This window comes from Suricata suricatta, chromosome 11 (genome assembly GCF_006229205.1).
Source record: "Suricata suricatta isolate VVHF042 chromosome 11, meerkat_22Aug2017_6uvM2_HiC, whole genome shotgun sequence".
NCBI lineage: Eukaryota > Metazoa > Chordata > Mammalia > Carnivora > Herpestidae > Suricata > Suricata suricatta.
In genome coordinates, this window is record NC_043710.1 from 62,769,691 (window position 1) to 62,788,139 (window position 18,449).

The window sequence follows — 18,449 nt, forward strand, 5'->3', positions numbered from 1 at the left end:
CCTCATCTGTTTAAGTTTTATCATGAGATTACAGCAATTCAGTCACATCTTCAGGATCCACTTGTCATTCTAGTTCTCTTGCTATGTTTACCACATCCGCAGTTACTCCCTCCACTGAAGTCTTGAACCCCTCAAAGTCTTTCATGAGTATTGGAATCCACTTCTTACAAATACTTGTTCATGTTGATATTTTGACCTTTCCCCATCAATCACAAATATTCTTACTAGCATCTAAAATGATGAACACTTTGTAGTAGGTTTCCAAATGACTTTGCCCAGATCCATCAGAAGAATCACTATCTATGGCAGCCCTAGCCTTACAGAATGTAATTCTTCCATAACAAGACTTGAAAGTCAAAATGAGTCTTATCCTTGGGCTGCAGGATGGATGTTGTGTTAGTAGCATGAAAACATCCATCTTACTGTCCATCTCCAACAGATCTCTGGGGTGACCAGGTGCATTGTCAGTGAAAGATTTTTTTTTTTTTTTCTGAGCAGTAGGTCTCAACAGTGGGCTTAAAATATTCAGGAAACCACATTGTAAATGGATGCACTATCAACCCTATTTTGTTATTCCATTTATAGAGCACAAGTGGAGTAGATTTAACATAATTCTTAAGGGCCCTAAGATTTCTGGAATGGCAAAAAAGGACTGGCTTCAACGTAAAGTTATCAGCTACATTAGCCCCTAACAAGAGAGTCAGCTGGTCCTTTGAAGCTTTGAAGCCAGGCATTGACTTATCTTCTATAGCTAGCCTAAAGTCCTAGAGGCCATCTTCCTCCAATATAAAGCTGTTTCATCTATACTGAAAATCTATTGTTGAGTATAGCCACCCTCATTAATTATCCTAGGTAGATATTCTGAATAGCTTTCTTCTGTCTCTATATCAACACATGTTGCTTTACCTTGCACTTTGATGTTACAGAAATGCCTTTTTTCCTTAAATCTCATGAACCAATCTCTGCTAGCTTCAAACTTTTCTTCTGCAGCTTCCTCACTTCTCTTAGATTTTAGTGAACTAAGGAGTTAGGGCTTTGGTGTGGATTAGGTTTAGGCTTAAGGAAATGTAGTGGCTAGTTTGATCTTCCAACAGGACAACTCAAATTTCTCTATTTCAGTAATAAGGCTGTTCCACTTTCTTATCATCTATGTATTCACTTAGCAGTTTTAATGTCTCCCAAGAACCTTTCATTTTTAGTCACAACTTACCTGTTTGGTGCAAGAGACTTAATTTTAGCCTCTCTTGGCTTCTGACATGCATTCTTTACCCAATCATATTTAGTTTTTTATTTAAAGTGAAAAAATATATGGTTCTCCCTCTCATTGGAACACTTCAAGGTCATTATAGCATTATTAACTGGTCTAATTTCAATATAGTTGTCTCAGTGACTAGAGAGTCTTGAGTGGAAGAAGAAAAAAGGGACTATGGCAAGTTGGGAGAGCAGTCAGATGGAACATTTATCAGATACATTTATCAGTTAAGTTTATTCTTTTTATTTATATATATATTTTTTGGTGTTTAGTTATGTTTTGCGAGAGAGACAGAGACGGAGTGTGAGCTGGGGAAGGGCATAGGGAGTGGGACACATTGAATCTGAAGCAGGCTCCAGGTTCCAAGCTGTCAGCACAGAGCCCAATGCAGGGCTTAAACTCACTGACTGTGTGATCATGACCTGACCCTAAGTCAGATGGCCAGGCACCCAATTAAACTCATTGCCTTATGTGGGCACAGTTTGTGACACAATAACATTAAAGACCAGTGGTCACAGATCACCCTAACAAATATGATAATAATGAAAAGTTTTGAGATTTTTGAAGAATTACCAAAGTATGACACAGAAATACTAAATGAACAAATGATGTTGGAGAAATGTGACAACAGACTTCCTTGATGCAGGGTGACCAAAACCCTTCAATTTGTAAAAAAAAAAAAAAAAAAAAAAAAAAAAAGAAGAAGAAGAAGAAGAAGAAGAAGAAGAAGAAGAAGAAGAAGAAGAAGAAGAAAGAAAGAAAGAAAGAAAGAAAGAAAGAAAGAAAGAAAGAAAAGAAAACACACACACACACACACACACACACAAAATAAGCCAAATATAATAAAGAACAATAAAACAAGGTAGGCTTATAACAAATTGTCAGTCATTATTGATGAGAACGCAAAGTGGTACACCACATTAGAAGGCAATTTGACAGTTTCTTACAAAACAAAACATAATCTTATGATACATTCCAGCAATCACTCTGCTTGATATTTACTCAAAAAAGTTGGAAAATGTATCTGCCCTGAAACCTGCATATGCATGTTTCTAGCAGCTTCATTCACAATTGCCAAAACTTGAAAGCAATGAAGATGTCCTTCAGGTGAATGGATAAATAAACGGTGGTGGATGAAATATTATTCATTGTTATGAGTCATGGAGCACTTGAGTGGTTCAGTTTGTTAAGCATCTGAATTCAGCTCATGTCATAATCTCCCAGATCATGAGTTTGAGTCCCATGTCAGGCTCTGTGTAGAGAACTCAGAGGCTGGAGCCTACTTCAGATTCTCTGTCTCTGTCTCTCTCTGCTCTCCCCCACTCGCTCTCTCTCAAAAATACATAAATATTAAAAAATAAAGAGATAAGCCAGCAAGCCATGAAAATACACAGAAGAAGTTTAAATGCATACTACAAAGTAAAAAAGCCAAATTATAGACTTTAGTGATTATGATATGTTAATGTAGTTTCATCTATTGTAATAAATGTTCAGTTCTATTGGGAGAGGCTAATAGATGGGGAGGCTGTGTTTATGGTAGGGCAGGTAAAGAAGGGGTGTCAGGGGATATATAGGAGCTCAGGTACTTTTCCCTCATTTTTTGGACCCTAAAACATTCTAAAAATAAAGTATGAAAGTTAAAAAAATTATTAAACGTTCTGGTTGATAATCCTAGTATTATTATCTTCACACTTGGGGTGATATGATCTTACTAAATCACACAGTTAGGAGGAGATATAGCTGGAATCAGAGCTAAAGACCTGTCACCTCTAAACACTTTTCTTACTACACACAAAAATGTTCATGACAAAAAATTTAATATATTTCCTTCTTTGTCCTTAGGGAAATCTTATTTCCTATTTAACTATTCAAAATATGAGTAGTAATACATTATTAACTTAACATTCTGTTGTCACATAAACATAAAACACCTAGGAGATTGTTATTATTTTTTTTAAGTGGGCAAAGAGATTACAGGAAAAACATAAAATTCCATCTAATATTTTTTCATGATCAAAATAAAGGCTTACATTTCCCATCCTCCTTTGTAATTAAATGGGACCATGTGACCAAATACCAGTAAATGAAATGTGGAAGGGAATGAGGTATGCTACTAACAGACCATGATACTTATAACCTTTTTGTGACTCTCCAGTTAACTAGCTGATTTTATATGTAATCAACATTTAATTCAGTGAAGGACTCTGAACCCTTAGTAGAATAACAAAGCCACTGCATCGAGGATACCTGGGACTATAAATCACCGTAAGAAAAGCCACTCACCAAACCCCTCATTAGACTACTACATAAATTAAGATTAAACCTAATGGGTTAATGAATGGAGATTTGAGGTTTTTCTTACAACAGTTAGCCTAACATACAAGGATTACAGGGTAATCATATGTGTTGCTGACTTCAAATTCAAATGTATTGATATCAATCCACTTTGATCCATAGCATACTTAAAGTGGCCAAGGAATTTCTTTTTTTGTTTGTTTGTTTGTTTGTTTGTTTTTGACCTGTGAAAAGTCATACATATTTATTTTTTTAATTTTTTAAATAGTTTATTGTCAAATCGGTTTCCATACAACACCCAGTGCTCTTCCCCACAAGTGCCCTCCTCCATTACCACCACCTCCCTCCCCTTCCCCCTTCAACCCTCCTGGTTCTTTAACAGTATTCAGTAGTTTCTCAGGTTTTGCATCCCTCTCTCTCCCCAACTCTCTTTCCCTCTTCCCTTCCCCCTGGTCCTCCATTAGGTTTCTCCTGTTAGACCTGTGAGTGCAAACATTTGGTATCTGTCCTTCTCCGCCTGACTTATTTCGCTTAGCATGACACCCTCGAGGTCCATCTACTTTGCTACAAATGGCCAGATTTCATTCTTGGATCATATTTTTCTGCCACCTATTGTGCTTTTACATAAGGACTTAGTACATAAAATTGAATAAAATGAAATATGTTGAATTAAATATCAAAAATTTGCCCAAGCAAACAGCCCTACAGGGCTATATATGTGGAAAATGAGAACACAGACTTGGTATTTAGTTTCTACATGCCCTACTTCACTCTGGATGAACTAGAAGCTTCACTGGGTGAGGCTGGACAAATACATCTATAAATACCCTATCATTTCTAAAACAAACACATGGTAGAAATCTAAAGATTCTTGATTCTGCTCTGAAAACCTTCATCTCCTTCAGTTTGTCAACACTTCTAAAAATATTTTGCACTCAAATTTTAAAGCACTCTAAGCAGCTGTTATTTTCATCCTGTATGTGAACCAAATCATATGCCATAGACATCATTTTGCCTCTTCAGGTCACGGTTAACTCATTAACATGGTAAATGCAGAAGGCTCTGACTTTCTTTCACTAGCTTCTCCTGAGATTTATTACAAGAGGCATTTTTTAGAATAAATCCCTTAACATCTGTCTAAAATTAGTACATACGATCATTAGCAGTCATTATATCTAATCAACATCTAATACTCATTAAAATAATACATTAATTAGATGAAATGGGAGAAAAAAAACCCAATACTGTTAAATGTTCATTTTGTTTGAATAAGCTTTCAGAAGAAAATTTGCAGCTTTGAAACATGGCTCTAAAAGAATGTGGCCTGTCAATTTTAAGTCCTGACATGAGCATTTTATTAGTAGTCTTTACCTTCCACAAGAAATGAGTGCACTGAGTCCCAAGGAAAGCACGGTTACACAGTATTCACCCAGCTATTAATATATAGAATTAAACAGATATTAATTATTTGTCCTAGGTCAAGCAAATTAATATTTTATAAACATTAAAATTTAATTATTTTAGTCCTTAAAACAGCATTAACACATTATTCTTGTTAACTTTTACATGGAGAGATTAGTTAGTTCATTTCTGTTGAGTCACAATCTTAAAGGGTGTAATTTACTCTAGTGCCTAGGATCTATGTGTTGCTGGAATTATTTAATATTTATTATTCATGAATAGTGCCTCCTAATATCTAAACAACTTCAGTATCCTGGTATACTTAAGATGCCATCTTAATAATGATTATAACATTTGCTTAAGTTCTTTCTTATCAATGACCTGATTAGAATGGCCAAATTACATAAAAACAAGCAGAAATAATAACTTCTTCCAATTTCTCCCTGATATTATATAAATTTCACCACTGTATGTATGTGTCCCTTGTACCAATTCTTCTTTCTCAGAATCTTTCTTCATTTTTATAGTTTTGGTTTCTTGTGTTATTTACTTATTTTTTAATTTGAGAGAGAAAGAAGGCATCTAAGCTGGGGAGAGGGACAGCAGAAGAGAAAGAAGCCTAAACAGGTTCCACAGTCAGTGTGAAGCCTGATGTGGGGCGTGATCACACAACACTGGGATCATGACCTGAGCTAAAGTTAAGAGTCAGTGGCTCAACTGATTGAGCTCCTAAGATACCCCTCTCAGAATCTTCATTCAGGCTTCCTGCTACCCAGTCCTTATTTATTTATACCTTCTTTTACAAACTCTAATCTATATATTTTAAGTTTTCTCAGTTATTCCCCAACAAATATCTGTGCCCCTTATTGTTTAAAGGAGGAAACTATTATCCACAATATTATTCCACTTTTAGGGAGACTGTAGATTAGACCTCTATTTTGTGGAGAAATGCAATTCTGCTATATATTTTCTGTGAAAATTTATGTTAAATACAAGGGAAAATGGTCTTAATTTTTACCATTGTATAAAATTGTGTTTTCCTCACCAAGACTTTGGCAAAATTGAAACTTTTATTGAAATCTAAAGATGTTGAACATTAAGTCACTGTTTTAAGCATTTGGTGATTTGAAAGTGAACTTTATAAACTCTGATCCTGTTATGCAGAGAAACCTATGTAGTGTAGATAAATAGATGATGATAGATAGACATAGATATATAGATATAGATAGATAGATAGATAGATGATAGGTGATAAAGAAAGATAAGAAAAGGCAAAAAAAGAAAAAGAAAAGAAAGAAATCAGAACCAAACACATTGCCACTGTTATGAACAAAGATTAGCAATCTCCCAAACATGCTAAGTATTAGTCTTTTCATCAATTAAATAAGGAAAATTGGAAAAATGTGCAAAGCCTCTTAAAACTTTAAAATTCCAAATGCTGACAATGACTTTGACTTTTATTGATGGCACAGAGGCATTAAAAACATCACAGATTGTTGAAATCATGCTGCTGCATGTTAAGCATCTTCTGCAAGTGAGATACCATACAAATAGTATATTCAAGAATCAATAATTCAACAAAAGTCACCTCAAAATTTAGTGTCTACAACAACAATAAATTTTATTTCTCACAAGTATGAAAATTGGCTACAAGATTTTTCTGGTCTAGACTAGTTCAGTTAGTGATGTTTGGTCCTGAATGGCTTTATTCAGAAGTCCGGTGATTCAGCCAAAAAAGCTTGTTGGCTAGAATAGCTGGGTCTCTTTCAAACTACATAGTCTCTTATCCTACAGCCAAAGTTGTCGACCTGGTGATGCAATGGTTATCAAGAATAAAAACTGCATGAACTAATACATTAATTACTTTTTAAGCCTCTAGTTATTCCACATTTGCTAATTATTTATTGCCCAAATAAGCCATATGACCAAGAACAGATTTAGGGAAAGAAGAAATAGATTCCAGTTTTTGATAAAAAGAATTTCAAAGGATTTGTAGGCATTAAAAATAAAAACAGTTCAAAACATCATCTAGCCACAAATCATTTACATTCCTCCCACATGTAAAATATGCTAGCTCTCATTCTAAGCCCCCAAAAAGTCATTTCTCATTACTACATCAGTATTGGAATATAGGATCTCATCCTCTAAATTAAACTCAGATGTAGAAAAGAGTCTATCATTGCCCTGTGGGTATAGTTCCTCTGATCCAGAGATTGTGAGCTGAAAAAGACAAGTTACGTACTAAAAACATGATGGAACATAATAGAAAATCTAAAAATAAATACACAACCATATAGTGAATTAATCTTTGACAAAATGAAAAAGAATATCCAATGGGAAAAATTCTCTTCAACAAATGGTAATGGAAAACTAAACATTAATATGCAAAAGAATGAAATTGGAATAGTTAGCTATACCATACACAAAAATAAGTTCAAAGTGGATTAATATTTAAATGTGAGACTTGAAACCATAAATATCCTAGAAAGGAACAGAGAGAGAAACTTCTTTGACATCAGCCATAGCAAATTTTCTTCTACATCTGTCCCCTGAGGCAAGGCAAACAAAAACAAAGATAGATTTTTAAGACTACATCAAAATAAAAAGCTCTTACACAGAGAAGGAAACAACCAACAAAAGTAAAAAGCAATCTTAAGGATGGGAAAGATATTTACAAATGACACATCCAATAAAGGCTTAGTATTGAAAATATATAAAGAACATACATAATTCAACACCCCAAAACAAATATTCCAAACAATTAAAAAATGGACAGAAGACATGAACAGGCATTTCTCCAAAGAAGACATCCAGATGCCAATAGACATGTTAAAAGATGTTCATGATCACTTACCATCAGAAAATGTAAATCCAAATTACAGTGAGATATCACCTCACAACTGTCAGAATGGCTAAAATCAACAACACAAGAAACAATAGATGTTACCAAGGATGTGGGAAAGGGGGGAACCCTCTTGCAGTGTTGGGAATGCAAATTGGTGCAGCCACTGTTGAAAATAGTATGGAAGTTCCTCAAAACGTTAAAAAAATAGAACTACCCTATGATCCAGCAATTGCACTTATGAGTTTTTACCCAAAGAATATAAAAACAGTAATTCAAAGTGATGCACACACTCCTGTGTTTACTATAGTATTATATACAATATCCAAAATATGGAAGTAACCCAAGGGTTCACTGCTAGATGAAAGGCTAAAGAAGATGGAGTATGAGGTGAAGTAGATGTGGTATAGGGGTGCTTGGGTGGCTCGGTCAGTTAAGCGCCTGACTTCAGCTAAGGTCATATTCTTGTAGTTTATGAATGTGTGCCCTGAATCATGCTTTGTGCTGACAGTTCAGAGCCTGGAGCCTGCTTTGTATTCTGTGTGTGTGTGTGTGTGTGTGTGTGTGTGTGTGTGCATGCGCATGTGTCTCTGCCCCTTGCCAGATCACACTGACTCTGCCTTCATCAAAACTAAATGAATAAGAAGAGGAGATGATGCATGATGGTAAAGAAATAGAGACCTTCCCACCCACATCTCTCAAACAAAGAAGGGATGAAGCCAAAGGACACTGAACTGTAAGGGTCTGAGAAAAAAAGAGACAGAGTCCACTCAGAAGACAGCCTCATAGGGCTACCTAAAGAAACAAGCCAAAATACACATGGTGGGGAGTCCCAAATATCACTACAAGTAGGGAAATAAAACAACCAAAGGCACAACAAGAGAGCAAGGGACACCATTAAAAGAACACTTCCTGAATGGACAGGCTGTGGACAGTCAGTGAGCCTCCTTTAGTATAGCAGAACTGCCTCTTTAGCAGGTGGTGCTGGGAGAACTGGACAGCAACATGCAGAAGAATGAAACTAGACCACTTTCTTACACCATATACAAAAATTAACTCAAGATGGCTGAAGGACCTGAATGTAAGACAGGAAATCATCAAAACCCTCGAGGAGAAAGTAGGAAACAACCTCTTTGACCTCCACCGCAGCAATTTCCTACTCGACATATCCCCAACAGAAAGGGAAATGAAAGCAAAACTGAACTCTTGGGACCTCATCAAGATAAAAAGCTTCTGCAAAGCAAAGGAAACAATCATGAAAACTAGTAGGCAACAGACAGAATGGGAAAAGATAGTTGCAAATGACATATCAGATAAAGGGCTAGTATCCAAAATCTACAAGGACCTCACCAGACTCCACACCCAAAAAACAAATAACCCAGTGAAGAAATGGGCAGAAGACATAAACAGACACTTCTTCAAAGAGGACATCCAGATGGCCTACAGGCACATGAAATGATGCTCCACATCACTCATTATCAGGGAAACACAAATCAAAACCACACTGAGATACCACCCCACACCAGTCAGAGTGGATAAAATGAACAAATCAAGAGACTATAGATGCTGGCAAGGGTGTGGAGAGATGGGCACCCGCCTACACTGTTGGTGGGAATGTAAACTGGTTCAGCCACTCTGGAAAACCGTGTGGAGGTTCCTCAAAAAACTATCGATAGAATTCTCTTATGACCCAGCAATAGCCCTGCTAGAGATTTACCCAAGGGACACAGAAGTGCTGATGCATAGGAGCACATGTACCCCTATGTTCATAGCAGCGCTGTCAATGAGAGCCAAAACATCAAAAGAGCCTAAATGTCAATTACCTGATGAGTGGATCAAGAAGATGTGGTATATATACACAATGAAGTATTACATGGCAATGAGAAAGAATGAAATATGGCCATTTGTTGGAAAGTGGATAGATCTTGAGGGTGTCATGTTAAGCGAAATAAGTCAGGCAGAGAAGGACAGATACCATATGTTTGCATCATAGGTCTAACAGGAGAACAGGAGAAACCTAATGGAGGACCAGGGGGAGGGGAAGAAAGAAAGAGAGTTGGGGAGAGAGAGGGACACAAAGCTTGAGAGACTATTGAATACTGAAAATGAACTGAGGGTTGAAGGGGGAGGGGAGAAAGAGGTGGTGGTGATGGAGGTGGGCACTTGTGGGGGAGAACACTGGGTGTTGTATGGAAACTAATTTGACAATAAACTACTTAAAAAATAAAAAATAAAAAAATAAAAATATATTTAAAAAATATAGCAGAACTTGCAGGCGCACAAGCTTTAAAAACTTACAAGAGACAGAAAGCCAGCCAAAGTGATGAAACATAAAAAAAAAAAAAAACCTCTCCTCTAAAGAAATTCCAGGAAGAAGTGACAGCTAAAGAATTGCTCAAGACAGATATAAGCAACATAACTGACCAAGAATTTAGAACAATAGTCATAAAAATAATCACTGAGCCTGAAAAAGAAATGAAAGACACCAGATAAGCTATTGCTACAAAGATTATGGACCTTAAAAATAGTTGTGATAAATTAAAAATGCTATAAATGAGGTGCATAATATAATAGAGTCAGCCACACATGGATTGAAGAAGCAGAGAGGAGAATAGGTGAATTAGAAGATACAATTTTAGAAAAAGAGGAAGCTGAGAAAAAGAGACATAAATTGATCCAGGAGCACAAAAGGAAATTTTGAAAACTGACTGATTCAATCAAATGGAACAACATCCATATCACAGGAATTCCAAAAGATGAAGAGAGAGAAAAAGGAGCTGAAGGGGTACTTGAAAAAATTATAGCTGAGAACTTCCCCAATCAGGGGAAGGAAACAGACACTGAAATCCAAGAGGCTCAGAGAACTCCCCTCAGACGTAACTTGAATCAACCTTTGGCATGACATACCATAGTGAAAGTGGCAAAATATAAGGATAAAGAGAGGATTGTGAAAGCAGCTAGGAATAAAAGGGCCTTACACAAAGGGAGACCTATCAGAGTGCTTGCAGACCTATTTACTGAAACTTGGCAGGCCATAAAGGAGTGGCAAGAAATCTTCAAGGTTATGAACAGAAAAAATATGCAGCCAAGAATACTTTATCCAGCAAGTCTGTCATTCAGAATAGAAGGAGAGATAAAGGTTTTCCCTAACAAAAATTGAAAGATCTCATCACCACTAAACGAGACCTACAAGAAATCCTAAGGGGGACTGTAGGAGGGAAATGTTGCAAGGAATACAAAGTACCAGAGATACCACTATAAGCATAAATTCTATGGAGAACACAATGACTCTGATCCCATATTTTTCAATAATAACACTGAATGTAAATGGACTAAATGCTCTGATCAAAAGAAATAGGGTATCAGAATGGATCAAAAACAAAATACATCTATTTGCTGTCTATAAGAGTTTATTTTAGACCTGAAGACACCTTCAGATTGAAAGTAAGGGAAGGAGAAATACTTATCATGCGATTGGAAGCTTGAGTAGCCATACTTACATCAGACAAACTGGACTTTAAAGTAAAGGCAGTAACAAGAGATGAAGAAGGGCACTGTATAATGCCCTTATATAATGGGTTGGGGACACCAGTGTGGCTCAGTAGGTTAAGCATCTGACTTTGGTCATGATCTCACGGTTCATGGGTTCAAGCTCTGCATTGGGCTCTGTGATGACAACTAAGAGCCTGGAGCCTACTTTAGATTCTGTGTCTCCCTCTCTCTCTGCCCCTCCCCTACTCATGCTGTTTTTCTCTCTGTCTCAATAATAAATAAACATTGAAAATTTTTAAAAACAGTAATAATTACAGGGTCTATCCGTTAGGAAGAGCTAAAGATTATAAATGTCTACACACTGAATTTGGAGCACCCAAATACATAAAACAGAAACAATCTTATTGATAAGAATGTTCTAATAGCAGGGGGGTTAAATACTCCACTTATAGCAATGGATAGAGCAACTAGACAGAAAATCACTAAGAAATCAATGGACCCGAACAACACATTGGAATAGATGGATTTGACAGATATATTTAGAACTCTATATCCTGAGGCTATGGAAATGACTTTTTTCTTGAGTGCAAATGGCACATTCTCCAAGATAGACCACACACTGGGTCATAGCCCTCAGTAAATATAAATATTGAGATGATACTATGCACATTTTCAGATCACAATGCTATGAAACTTTAAATCAATCACAGGAAAAAGTCTGGAAATCCCTCAAAAACATGGAGGGTAAAGAACACCCTACTAAAGAATGAATGGGACAATCAGGCAATTAGAGAAGAAATTTTAAAATGTATAGAAACAAATGAAAATGAAAATACAACAATTAAAACTCTTTGGGATGCAGCAAAGGAAGTCCTAAGAGGAAAGTACATTGCCCTCCAGGCCTATTTCAAGAAACTAGGAAAAGCACAAATACAAAATCTAACAGCAAACCTAAAGGGACTAGAAGCAGAGCAGCAAGAACATCCCAAACATAACAGAAGAAGAGAAATAGTAAAGATCAGGGCAGAAATAAGCAATATAGAATCCAAAAAAACAGTTGAACAAATCAATGAAACCAAGAGGTTTTTTTTGGTTTTTTTGGAAAAAAAAGGAGAGAGAGAGAGCACCCAAATAGGCAAAACTGTGAATGAAAATGGATTATTTTTTATAACTAATCCCTCAGAACTACAAGCAATTTCAGGGAATACTATGAAAAATTATATGTGAACAAACTGGACAACCTAGAAGAAATGGACAAATTTCTAAACACACATGCACTACCAAAATTCAAATGGGAAAAAATAGAAAACCTGAACAGACCCATAACTAGTGAATAAATTGAATCAGTTATCAAAAATCTTCCAACAAATAAAAGCCTGGGGCCAGATGGCTTCCCTGGGGAATTCTTTCAGACATTTAAATCACAGTTAATACCCATTCTTCTCAAGTTATTCCAAAAAATAGAAATGGAAGTAAAACTTCTGGACTCATTCTACAAAGCTAGCATCACTTTGATTACCAAACCAGACAGAGACCCAGCCAAAAAGAGAACCTCAGGCCAATATCCTTGATGAATACAGATGCAAAAATCCTCAACAAAATACTAGCAAGTCCAATTCAACAGCATATAAGAAGAATTATCCACCATGATACAAGTAGGATTCATTCCTGGGTTACAGGGATGGTCCAATATTTGCAAATCAATGTGATATATCACATTAACAAAAGAAAAGATAAAAACCATATGATCCTGTCAATAGATGCAGAAAAAGCATTTTACAAAATATAGCATCCTTTCTTAATAAAGATCCTCGAGAAAGTCGGGATAGAAGAAACTTACTTAAACATCATAAGCTAATATTATCACAGCTAATATCATCCTCAATGGGGAAAATCTAAGTGCTTTTCTCCAAGATCAGGAATACGACAGCGATGCCCACTCTCACCACCGCTGTTTAACATAGTGCTGGAAGTCCTAGCATTAGCAACCAAACAACAAAAGGAAATAAAAGGCATCAGAATTGGCAAAGAGGAAGTCAAACTTTCACTTTTCGCAGATGACATACTCTAAGTGGAAAACCCAATGGACTCCACCAGAAGCCTACTAGAACTGATGCATGAATTCAGCAAAGTCATAGGTTACAAAATCAACATACAGAAATAGGTTACATTTTTATACAACAATAATGAAGCAACAAAAAGAAAAATCAAGAAACTCATCTATTCACAATTTCACAAATAACTATAAAATACTTAGGAATAAACCTAACCAAAGATATAAAAGATCTGCATGATGGAAACTATAGAAAACTTATGAAGGAAATTGAAGAAGATACAAAGAAATGGAAAAAACACTCCATGTTCATGGATGGGTAGTATAAATACTGTTAAAATGTCATTACTGCCCAAATCAATCTACATATTCAATGCAATCTCAATCAAAGTTGCACCAGCATTCTTCTCAAAGCTAGAACAAAGAATCCTAAATTTTTTATGAAACCACAAAAGATACCAAATAGCCAAAGTAATATTGAAGAAGAAATCCAAAACAGGAGGCATCACAATCCCAGAATTTATAGCCTCTACTACAAAGCTATAGTCATCAAGACAGTATGGTATTGGCACAAAAACAGACACAAAGACCAATGAACTAGAATAGAGAACTCAGAATTGGACCCAAAAATGTATCTCCAATTAATTTTTGACAAAGCAGGAAAGAGTATCCAATGGATAAAACCTCTTCAATAGATGGTGCTGGCAGACCCTGACACCAACATGCAAAAGAAAAAAAAACTAGATCACTTTCTTACACCATACACAAAAATCAACTCAAAATGGATGAAGGACCTGAATGTGAGACAGGAAGCCATCAAAACCTTAGAGAAGAAAGCAGCAAACAGCCTCCTTGGCTTTAAGTGCAGCAATTTCTTACTTGACACATCCCCAAAGGCAAGGGAATCAAGAGCAAAAACAAACTTTTGGGACCTCATCAAGATGAAAAGCTTCTGCAGGGCAAAGTTAACAATCAATAAAACTAACAGGAAATCAACAGAATGGGAAAAGAGAGTTGCAAATGATATATCAGATAAAGGGCTAGTATCCAAAATCTACAAGGAACTCACCAAACTCCATACCTGAAAAACAAAGAATCCAGTGAGGAAAGGGGAAGAGGGGAAGACGACATGAACAGATATTTCTCCAAAGAGGACATCCAGATGCCAACAGACACATGAAATGATGCTCAGCCTGACTCATCATCAGGGAATACAAATCAAAACCACACTGAGATACCACCTCATGCCAATCAGAGTGGCTAAAATGAACAAATCAGTAGATTATAGATACTGGCAAGGATGTGGAGAAATGGACACCCTCCTACACTGTTAGTGGGAATGTAAACTGGTACAGCCTCTCTGGAAAACAGTGGTGGTTCTTCAAAAAATTAACAATAGAACTCTTCTATCACCCAGCAATAGCACTGCTAAGGATTTACCCAAGGATACAGGAGCACTGATGCAAAGAAGCACATATACCCCAATGTTCATAGCAGCACTTTCAATCATAGCCAAATCATGAAAAGAACCTAAATGACCATCAACTGATGAATGGATCAAGAAGATATGGTTTATCTATACATGGCAGAGAGAGAGAATGAAATCTGGCCATTTGAAGCAATGTGGATGAAGCTCAAGGGTGTTATGCTAAGAGAAATAAGTCAGGCAGAGAAGGACAGATACCATATGTTTGCATTTGTAAGTGGATCAGGAAAAACTTAACAGAGGACCATGGGGCAGGGAAGGGAAAAAAAATAGTTGGGTAGAGGGAGGGAAGCAAATCATGAGACTCTTGAATACTGAGAACAAACTGAGGGCTGATGGGAGTCAGGGAGAGGGGAAGAGGGGTGATGGGCATGAAGGAGGGTACTTGTTGGGATAAGCACTGGGTGTTATATGGCAACCAACTTGACAATAAACCATGAAAGAAAAAAATAATAAAAATACGTGACAGGCACATGCACACACATACACACACACACACAGGAATATTACTCAGCCATAAAAAGGAATGAAATCTTGCCATTTGCATTGACATGGATGGGGTTAGAGAGTATGATGCTAGGCAAAATAAGTCAGTCAGAGTAAGACAAATACCATATGGCTCCAGTATATGTTTAATTTAAGAAATAAAACAAATGAGCAAAAAGAAAATAAAGAGAGAGAGAGACAGAAACCAAGAAACAGACTTTTAAGTATAGAGAACAAGCAAGTTAGTAGAGTGAGGTGATAGCAAGTAGTTACCAGAGTGGAGGTGGGTTTGGGGATTAGTTAAATAGGAATGGGGAATAAGAAATATACTTATTGATGAGTGGAAGGTGATGTATGGAAGTATAGAGTTACTGTATTGTACCCTTTAAACTAATATAACATTTTATGTTAACGAGAATTAAAATAAAAACTTAAAAAATATATAAAAATGTGATCAGAATTCTATAGTCAGACAGACTATTAAGGCATATTAAGTATACAGCGATCACTGGTGTATAACATTTCTGAAATCTATCTGGACACACATGATCAGATCACCCTCCTCCACGAGCTAGAAAACTTACTTGATTAGGGACCAGTTCTCCCTGGCAGTATCCTCTGGCCTCTTGTTCTTCAGGGTTCTTATTAGCTCCATCTTTGGGAATACTCTTCCTTCAGTGTGAAAAATGTCTCTTGGGGGGCACCTGGGTGGCTCAGTCAGTTGAGCATCCAACCTTAGTTCAAGTCATGATCTCACATGGGGGTGAGTTCCACCCGCATGTCGGGCTCAGTGCTAACAGCTCAGTCTGGAACCTGCCTCAGATTCTGCATCTCCCTCTCTCTCTGCCTCACCCTCACTCATACTCTCTTTCTCTCTCAAAAATAAATAAACATTAAAATAAATGTCTCACAATTGCTGCTTAGAAGCTTCCTCAACCTGCTTTATCCCATAAAAAATTTAGAATCCAAAGACTTTCTGGTAATTTGAGCTATCTTAGTACCTTTTAGTCCGAGCCAATGTAATATCCTTACACCATTGTGAATTTTCACTCAGGTTATATCCACTCCACTAAAGAAAAGCCAAGCTTATAATATCTTGTGAGATAACCCTCTCTCTCTAGATTTACTCATAGGGATTTTTGGGATTGGGCTTCTGAAACTATGCTTTTACAATCTTTATAGGACCTTTTGTTTCACTTAGACAAGTATCACTTTAAAAAACTCAGAGAGTCTTACAGACACCTTGGATTTGATCTTTATCCTGAAAATATGTCACATGCAAAATAAAAAATGTGGAAACTGCAGTAGATACAATAGAAACTAGAGAAGCCCTTTTATCTGATGGATTTAGGCATAGGAGAAGCTGAGATATGACTAGTAAAAAAAGTAGTGACCCTGAAACTGATAAATTACCTAAGAGAAAGTAATTATTCAGATGATGCAAGGTATGCAATTTATTCAATTTATATGACCAAGAACAATTTGTGTATCATTAAACTTAAGCAGACCTTGATTTGAATTATAGAATTTGTAGAAATGACTGTATGTCATTTATAAAAAATTACCTTGGTAAAGAGTGGCAAGTACTTTCCACTTAAAAGGATTCCTTTAAATATCATAGAGTAAGAAAACATTATATTTTGTGACTTGAAAACATGGAGGAAATATTCCTGTATTTACATCTTCTGCATACAACCTAACATATGTTTGCTCATTCTCATTAAATATTTGTTTTACCAAGGATCTAAGCCATCTATTTAAGTTTAAGTAATATATCATAAAATATAATATAAAATATAATACTTGAATGAGTGGTGACCTAGCAAAGAGGAGACCCACATTTATTTTTTATAAAATGAACTTTGATCCTTGTGTCTCAAATTGTAGGCTATGAACCAGAAGCATCAGTATCATCTGGAATCTTGTAGAGAAGACAATATATCAGGCTTAAACCTTGATTCCCTGAATGAGAATCTTGCATTTTAATATGCCAGGTGATTTTATGCATATTAAAATTTAAGAGACACTCTCCTGGACATGGAAGCTGACAACACAAGGTAACTGATGCATATCATCTGCTACAAAGGAGTTTATTATTCAAAGAAGATACTACATAGGTAAACTAATGGTTACTGTGTGATTGCTGAAGAATAAATATTAGTTCCTTTATTGAACACAGGTGGAAGTAAAATGAGAGAAAGAGAGTAGGTATTGCAATTTCATTCATGCTGTTGCACTACTGATTAGCTAGTGGCAGATAGAGTGATATATGAAAGGCTCTAGACACAAATATGTGGACAAGAGAGAAGCAGAGAGCTGCAGAATCATCCAGCTATTTCCATTAACAAGAGAAGAGGTAGGTTGGGTTTTTGACAGCATATTTATGGATGAAACATCCTAAAAATCCAATGATAAGAGTTTACTGAATTCCCCTAGCCAACCCTATGATTTTGAGGGAATAAATGCTTATTTTTGAAATCTACTGAGTTTTATAATTGTGTTTTATGTAGGAACTACTGACAAACCACATAGGTATAGACAAAATCCTAAGAACTCAGAAACAAAAAGATAACATTCCAGAGTTTACTTCACAAAAGAAGAGGAGCATAAAGTGACCAGAATAAGATAGAGAATGTACTCTCACAGAGACTATCTACTCATCAATAAGTAAAAACTATTAAGTCTTCCTGGATAAGAAAATGAGAGCTCATTTCAGAATCATATGTCTTTTATTTTGTTGTATGAACACATACATAATATGTTCATATTATAAATATACCCATATTTTCATTCATGGGGCAGGGTGGATCAGCCACTTCTAGTATATTCATTGGTTTTCTTCAGAAAACCCTAATTAAAGAATTTCTCCACACTTTATTTATACAGATATACACTAAATGAGCACTTCCTGAGTATTAAAGGTAAGATTCTGTTATATACAAAGAAGATCAGTTATATAGTCCCTTTGAAAGATAGGGATGCAGAAGTGCTGATGCATAGGAGCACGTGTACCCCAATGTTCATAGTGCCACTTTCAACAATAGCCAAATCATGGAAAGAGCTTAAATGTCCATCAACTGGTAAGTGGATCAAGAAGATTTGGTTTATCTATACAATGGAATACTACATGGCAATGAGAAAG

At 36.2% G+C, this 18,449-nt stretch overlaps 1 long non-coding RNA gene across 3 annotated transcripts in view; it reads right to left on the reverse strand.

The window, feature by feature from the left end:
- LOC115272228 overlaps positions 1-18,449 on the reverse strand; it is a 73,541-nt gene that overhangs the window by 16,645 nt on the left and 38,447 nt on the right. Inside the window, exon 6 of one of the 3 annotated variants that reach the window (XR_003900311.1) lies at positions 4,895-4,980. The exons of the other annotated variants lie outside the window; for them this stretch is intronic. This is a non-coding gene — a long non-coding RNA (uncharacterized LOC115272228). Of the gene's footprint in view, positions 1-4,894; positions 4,981-18,449 lie in introns of those variants that run through there. 3 annotated transcript variants of the gene reach the window in all.